The sequence below is a fragment of the Schistocerca piceifrons genome, chromosome 1, assembly GCF_021461385.2.
Source record: "Schistocerca piceifrons isolate TAMUIC-IGC-003096 chromosome 1, iqSchPice1.1, whole genome shotgun sequence".
In the NCBI taxonomy this organism is placed as follows: Eukaryota; Metazoa; Arthropoda; class Insecta; order Orthoptera; family Acrididae; genus Schistocerca; species Schistocerca piceifrons.
In genome coordinates, this window is record NC_060138.1 from 396,273,486 (window position 1) to 396,281,388 (window position 7,903).

Consider the following 7,903-nt stretch of genomic DNA (forward strand, 5'->3'; position numbering starts at 1 on the left):
GCCTTCTGGGCATCACTAGAGTAGACTGTTCTGTGATACTGATAATATGGAAATTGGTAACATGCGAATTGTGTGAACCTTGTATGAAAAATTATTGGAAAATTGGAAAACGCATAATCTATCTTAGAGGATTATTACTTTGTTAATTCTATGGGCGATGGGATTATCTCGCCAGTTCGTTTGAGTGTGCTGCGTCGCTGTTTTTTATTTTTATTTTGCCTTCATTTCTGTCTTTATTTATTTCTTTCTATTTAGTTTTTAAAATCATCACTTGCCTCACACCTGCAGAAGGAGGTGTGTTTCTGAGTAGTGTGTCGTCGCCCCCTGAGGCATAGCAGAGTATGCCTCCGCTTTTATTTTCGGTTTATGGCAATAAGTCTTGCTACTAACAACACCCTGCTTTACGTGCTGCGTCGACACTAGAGGATGGTGGCATTTTTGGAGAGGAAAAGGTAGGGCTATAGGGGAGGTAGGAGGGAAAAAAAGTGTAGTATCTGTTATTATCAGCTTAATATCTGATACGTCCTGCATCACACGACCAGAATATTAAACTCATTTTTGGCTTCTGACGGAGTGCTAGGGGCTTGCTCCACCTCTGTAGCGGGTTGGCCCGGCATTGCAGTACCGCCGGGATCGGCCCACCTAAAATTAATTAAAACACAGCCTGAAATGGGTTAACATTCTGCAGTGATCAGATATTCCGCTGGTAGCAAAACTTGTCGTAGTTGTTGATGTGCCCAGTAGTTAGTTGCTTACACACCACGATTTCTTTTAATTAATTTAAGATTATCTTAAGTAATTTTTTTTTTTTTTTTTTTTTTTGCGGTTAGCCGGACCGCACTTGCAGCCGCATTACGCTAGGCTGGTAATTTATGGGGGCACAGGACAGTGCCTTCGGATGCCTCGTTAGCGTCTCTTATGGTCTGGTCACAGATAATTTTAATTAAATTGTTTGGAGTTATAACCTTAGCTCCTCGCGAACGTCGTCGTCGTCGCCGCCGCACGCACGCAGAATACGTGTGTACACACGCACACACACATATGCAGTAGGTGGTGGACGACGTAAGCACTCGGCTAGGTGTAGCTCGCGCCAGTATAGCTCGCACCGGCCTGACGCTGCTGTGGGGCGGCCTCACGGCTTCTCCACTGCCCTGGCAGCTAGCGGCGTTCAAATAGGAGTCGCAGTTCACTCCTCGACATGGAGGGTAGTACTGGGCTGTTGACGAGTGCTCTCGTATATTGTCGTTCCTTCCGGCACTTGCTTTTGCGATGTTTTCGACGGTCGCCTGTTGCCATATCAGCCCGCACCACCGTATGTCACTCCCTCATGTGGAACGCACACGCTGCAAGCATTTAGGCCCTGACACTGCGGTTTTTCATCTCTGGCGGTACTCCGCAAGGATACCGCCCTTCGATTGTGCCATTCCAGCACTAATCGAAGTGCTAGGTTTTCCGGCCTGTTAGGAGACCGCTTCTGCAAAATGTGCGAGGAGATTTTTGCTGGTTGCGAGCTACCCGCCGATTTTCTAGCTGTACGTATTGGCTTTAATCCAAAGGTCACAGGTCACTGATGGGCTAAAGACGTACGTCCCATCACCGTTCTTAACACTGATTATAAGTTGGTGGCACGAAGTGTGGCTTCACGTCTTAAACAGGGAATGAATAAGGTACTTTGTCCCACTCAATCATGTGGCGTTTCGAATCGAACCACCTTCACCGCTGCTTCTATATACCGTGATGCTGTCTTACTCACTCACCGCCGACGCTCGAACCCCGGCTGCAATTGATCCCTAGATTTCGCCGGTGCCTCCGATAGGGTCTCCCATCCTACCTGCTGGCCGTTATGTAGCGGATGGGTTTCGGGGAGCACTTCATAAGAGTCATCCGGCACTTCTGGGATGGAGCAAATTCCACAATCATTGTGAACGGTTGCAGATCACGACCAATTCCCATCAGACGATCAGTTCGACAAGGGTGTCCCTTGTCAGTGTATTTTATCGCTTTGGCGCTGTACCCCATGCTGCGTGACATCGGACGGATGGTCGATGGTGTTCCTTTCCCAGGCGTCACCTTCCGCAGTGTGGCGTAGGCGGATGGTGTAGGTGTGTTTGTAGCAAACGCCAGGGACATCGATTCGGTTCGCCGAGTCCTCCACGTTTATGAACGAGCATCTGGTGCCATGTTAAAATCCAATAAAATGGTGCTAATCCCACTAGGACCACGATCATTGACCATCGAACGCGCATGCTACCGGATTGTAGGGGAACAACGTATCTTGGGTCTTGAGGTGACTGCCTGTCCACAGCGCATGTTAACACTCACGTGCAGGCGGATTCTCACGCGCATCAGAGGACTTTGCGTGAGTCACACTGATCAACGACTCGACCTCCATCAACGAATCCAACTGATTAATACTTACATCCTATCACGGGCATGGTATGTAGCACAACTCCTTACGCTACCGAAACAAACCAGCAGAGCCATCTCACAAACAGTATATTGCCTATTGTGGCGGCGTGCACTATTCAAAGTTGATGCACAGACTTGTACACTGCCAAAAGTCGATAGTCGCCTTGGACTCATTGACTTTCCCCACAAATGTGCGGCAATCCTGATTCACCGTATCGCCACTTTGCGTGAGATTGACCCAGGTGGGACAACAGCGGTGCTTTTCGACCGTTATCGCCTACAATCGGCGCGTGCACCAGTATGCTTGACACATATTCCATTCCGGATGACGACAGTCAAGGACTATCACCTCAATCAAAGTTACATCCTAGCAGTGGCCACCGACAAGGCACGCACATCGAAGCGCCTTTACTAGGCGCTTCGAGGCCAGCTCACACCACACAAATTGGAGGACAGACGACCGTCGGTCATCTGGCACCACGCTTGGGCTAATATCAACCACCTAGCCCTTCCCACAGAAGTTTCAGCGCTATGGTATCGCGTTGTAAACAATTTAATACCCACTAATCATCGCCTGGCGGCCATCCTCCTATGGCCCTCGGCTGCTTGCGGCCGATGTGGTGACGTAGACAACAGAGAGCATCGTCTCCTATGCCCTCACGTCACAGAAGTGTGGGACCTTGCACGTGTGCTATTAACGCTGATCGGTGGGACTACACTGGACTATGTGTCAGTCGACTGGTTCCTTAACCCTGGTATTCAGACCAACCCCCGAACACGACGTAACGCAATGGTGTGTCTCTTGGGCCAAACCATTTTCACGATCTATGACCTTTGCCTCGCAGATGCTGTCTCTTTCATGGACTACCTTTGGAGCCAGCATCGCCTGGCGGAATCTGACCGGAAATATACCATTACTTTTGCAAGATTTCTTAAAGTTGCAATGGTTCATGGTTATCAAAAGGTGTTCCGGGCTAACTAAGGCACCTCGTATAAGAATTGCCTGAGTGTACCCCTGGATCTTTGTCACTCGGACTTTCAAACTACCCTTGACTTACCCATACCCCAGATTTGATATTGGCCTTCTGGGCATCACTAGAGTAGACTGTTCTGTGATACTGATAATATGGAAATTGGTAACATGCGAATTGTGTGAACCTTGTATGAAAAATTATTGGAAAATTGGAAAACGCATAATCTATCTTAGAGGATTATTACTTTGTTAATTCTATGGGCGATGGGATTATCTCGCCAGTTCGTTTGAGTGTGCTGCGTCGCTGTTTTTTTTTTTATTTTGCCTTCATTTCTGTCTTTATTTATTTCTTTCTATTTAGTTTTTAAAATCATCACTTGCCTCACACCTGCAGAGGGAGGTGTGTTTCTGAGTAGTGTGTCGTCGCCCCCTGAGGCATAGCAGAGTATGCCTCCGCTTTTATTTTCGGTTTATGGCAATAAGTCTTGCTACTAACAACACCCTGCTTTACGTGCTGCGTCGACACTAGAGGATGGCGGCATTTTTGGAGAGGAAAAGGTAGGGCTATAGGGGAGGTAGGAGGGAAAAAAAGTGTAGTATCTGTTATTATCAGCTTAATATCTGATACGTCCTGCATCACACGACCAGAATATTAAACTCATTTTTGGCTTCTGACGGAGTGCTAGGGGCTTGCTCCACCTCTGTAGCGGGTTGGCCCGGCATTGCAGTACCGCCGGGATCGGCCCACCTAAAATTAATTAAAACACAGCCTGAAATGGGTTAACATTCTGCAGTGATCAGATATTCCGCTGGTAGCAAAACTTGTCGTACTTGTTGATGTGCCTAGTAGTTAGTTGCTTACACACCACGATTTCTTTTAATTAATTTAAGATTATCTTAAGTAATTTTTTTTTTTTTTTTGCGGTTAGCCGGACCGCACTTGCAGCCGCATTACGCTAGGCTGGTAATTTATGGGGGCACAGGACAGTGCCTTCGGATGCCTCGTTAGCGTCTCTTATGGTCTGGTCACAGATAATTTTAATTAAATTGTTTGGAGTTATAACCTTAGCTCCTCGCGAACGTCGTCGTCGTCGCCGCCGCACGCACGCAGAATACGTGTGTACACACGCACACACACATATGCAGTAGGTGGTGGACGACGTAAGCACTCGGCTAGGTGTAGCTCGCGCCAGTATAGCTCTCACCGGCCTGACGCTGCTGTGGGGCGGCCTCACGGCTTCTCCACTGCCCTGGCAGCTAGCGGCGTTCAAATAGGAGTCGCAGTTCACTCCTCGACATGGAGGGTAGTACTGGGCTGTTGACGAGTGCTCTCGTATATTGTCGTTCCTTCCGGCACTTGCTTTTGCGATGTTTTCGACGGTCGCCTGTTGCCATATCAGCCCGCACCACCGTATGTCACTCCCTCATGTGGAACGCACACGCTGCAAGCATTTAGGCCCTGACACTGCGGTTTTTCATCTCTGGCGGTACTCCGCAAGGATACCGCCCTTCGATTGTGCCATTCCAGCACTAATCGAAGTGCTAGGTTTTCCGGCCTGTTAGGAGACCGCTTCTGCAAAATGTGCGAGGAGATTTTTGCTGGTTGCGAGCTACCCGCCGATTTTCTAGCTGTACGTATTGGCTTTAATCCAAAGGTCACAGGTCACTGATGGGCTAAAGACGTACGTCCCATCACCGTTCTTAACACTGATTATAAGTTGGTGGCACGAAGTGTGGCTTCACGTCTTAAACAGGGAATGAATAAGGTACTTTGTCCCACTCAATCATGTGGCGTTTCGAATCGAACCACCTTCACCGCTGCTTCTATATACCGTGATGCTGTCTTACTCACTCACCGCCGACGCTCGAACCCCGGCTGCAATTGATCCCTAGATTTCGCCGGTGCCTCCGATAGGGTCTCCCATCCTACCTGCTGGCCGTTATGTAGCGGATGGGTTTCGGGGAGCACTTCATAAGAGTCATCCGGCACTTCTGGGATGGAGCAAATTCCACAATCATTGTGAACGGTTGCAGATCACGACCAATTCCCATCAGACGATCAGTTCGACAAGGGTGTCCCTTGTCAGTGTATTTTATCGCTTTGGCGCTGTACCCCATGCTGCGTGACATCGGACGGATGGTCGATGGTGTTCCTTTCCCAGGCGTCACCTTCCGCAGTGTGGCGTAGGCGGATGGTGTAGGTGTGTTTGTAGCAAACGCCAGGGACATCGATTCGGTTCGCCGAGTCCTCCACGTTTATGAACGAGCATCTGGTGCCATGTTAAAATCCAACAAAATGGTGCTAATCCCACTAGGACCACGATCATTGACCATCCAACGCGCATGCTACCGGATTGTAGGGGAACAACGTATCTTGGGTCTTGAGGTGACTGCCTGTCCACAGCGCATGTTAACACTCACGTGCAGGCGGATTCTCACGCGCATCAGAGGACTTTGCGTGAGTCACACTGATCAACGACTCGACCTCCATCAACGAATCCAACTGATTAATACTTACATCCTATCACGGGCATGGTATGTAGCACAACTCCTTACGCTACCGAAACAAACCAGCAGAGCCATCTCACAAACAGTATATTGCCTATTGTGGCGGCGTGCACTATTCAAAGTTGATGCACAGACTTGTACACTGCCAAAAGTCGATAGTCGCCTTGGACTCATTGACTTTCCCCACAAATGTGCGGCAATCCTGATTCACCGTATCGCCACTTTGCGTGAGATTGACCCAGGTGGGACAACAGCGGTGCTTTTCGACCGTTATCGCCTACAATCGGCGCGTGCACCAGTATGCTTGACACATATTCCATTCCGGATGACGACAGTCAAGGACTATCACCTCAATCAAAGTTACATCCTAGCAGTGGCCACCGACAAGGCACGCACATCGAAGCGCCTTTACTAGGCGCTTCGAGGCCAGCTCACACCACACAAATTGGAGGACAGACGACCGTCGGTCATCTGGCACCACGCTTGGGCTAATATCAACCACCTAGCCCTTCCCACAGAAGTTTCAGCGCTATGGTATCGCGTTGTAAACAATTTAATACCCACTAATCATCGCCTGGCGGCCATCCTCCTATGGCCCTCGGCTGCTTGCGGCCGATGTGGTGACGTAGACAACAGAGAGCATCGTCTCCTATGCCCTCACGTCACAGAAGTGTGGGACCTTGCACGTGTGCTATTAACGCTGATCGGTGGGACTACACTGGACTATGTGTCAGTCGACTGGTTCCTTAACCCTGGTATTCAGACCAACCCCCGAACACGACGTAACGCAATGGTGTGTCTCTTGGGCCAAATCATTTTCACGATCTATGACCTTTGCCTCGCAGATGCTGTCTCTTTCATGGACTACCGTTGGAGCCAGCATCGCCTGGCGGAATCTGACCGGAAATATACCATCACTTTTGCAAGATTTCTTAAAGTTGCAATGGTTCATGGTTATCAAAAGGTGTTCCGGGCTAACTAAGGCACCTCGTATAAGAATTGCCTGAGTGTACCCCTGGATCTTTGTCACTCAGACTTTCAAACTACCCTTGACTTACCCATACCCCAGATTTGATATTGGCCTTCTGGGCATCACTAGAGTAGACTGTTCTGTGATACTGATAATATGGAAATTGGTAACATGCGAATTGTGTGAACCTTGTATGAAAAATTATTGGAAAATTGGAAAACGCATAATCTATCTTAGAGGATTATTACTTTGTTAATTCTATGGGCGATGGGATTATCTCGCCAGTTCGTTTGAGTGTGCTGCGTCGCTGTTTTTTTTTTTATTTTGCCTTCATTTCTGTCTTTATTTATTTCTTTCTATTTAGTTTTTAAAATCATCACTTGCCTCACACCTGCAGAGGGAGGTGTGTTTCTGAGTAGTGTGTCGTCGCCCCCTGAGGCATAGCAGAGTATGCCTCCGCTTTTATTTTCGGTTTATGGCAATAAGTCTTGCTACTAACAACACCCTGCTTTACGTGCTGCGTCGACACTAGAGGATGGCGGCATTTTTGGAGAGGAAAAGGTAGGGCTATAGGGGAGGTAGGAGGGAAAAAAAGTGTAGTATCTGTTATTATCAGCTTAATATCTGATACGTCCTGCATCACACGACCAGAATATTAAACTCATTTTTGGCTTCTGACGGAGTGCTAGGGGCTTGCTCCACCTCTGTAGCGGGTTGGCCCGGCATTGCAGTACCGCCGGGATCGGCCCACCTAAAATTAATTAAAACACAGCCTGAAATGGGTTAACATTCTGCAGTGATCAGATATTCCGCTGGTAGCAAAACTTGTCGTACTTGTTGATGTGCCTAGTAGTTAGTTGCTTACACACCACGATTTCTTTTAATTAATTTAAGATTATCTTAAGTAATTTTTTTTTTTTTTTTGCGGTTAGCCGGACCGCACTTGCAGCCGCATTACGCTAGGCTGGTAATTTATGGGGGCACAGGACAGTGCCTTCGGATGCCTCGTTAGCGTCTCTTATGGTCTGGTCACAGATAATTTT

The 7,903-nt window shown here is 48.3% G+C and overlaps 3 pseudogenes; all 3 read left to right on the forward strand.

Annotated features, from left to right (window-relative positions):
• The first annotated feature begins 434 nt into the window (after positions 1–434).
• Positions 435–647, forward strand: LOC124721363 (annotated as a pseudogene).
• A 3,275-nt stretch (positions 648–3,922) lies between these two features.
• LOC124721330 lies at positions 3,923–4,135 on the forward strand (annotated as a pseudogene).
• Positions 4,136–7,403: 3,268 nt separating this feature from the next.
• LOC124721334 lies at positions 7,404–7,616 on the forward strand (annotated as a pseudogene).
• Positions 7,617–7,903: the final 287 nt, after the last annotated feature.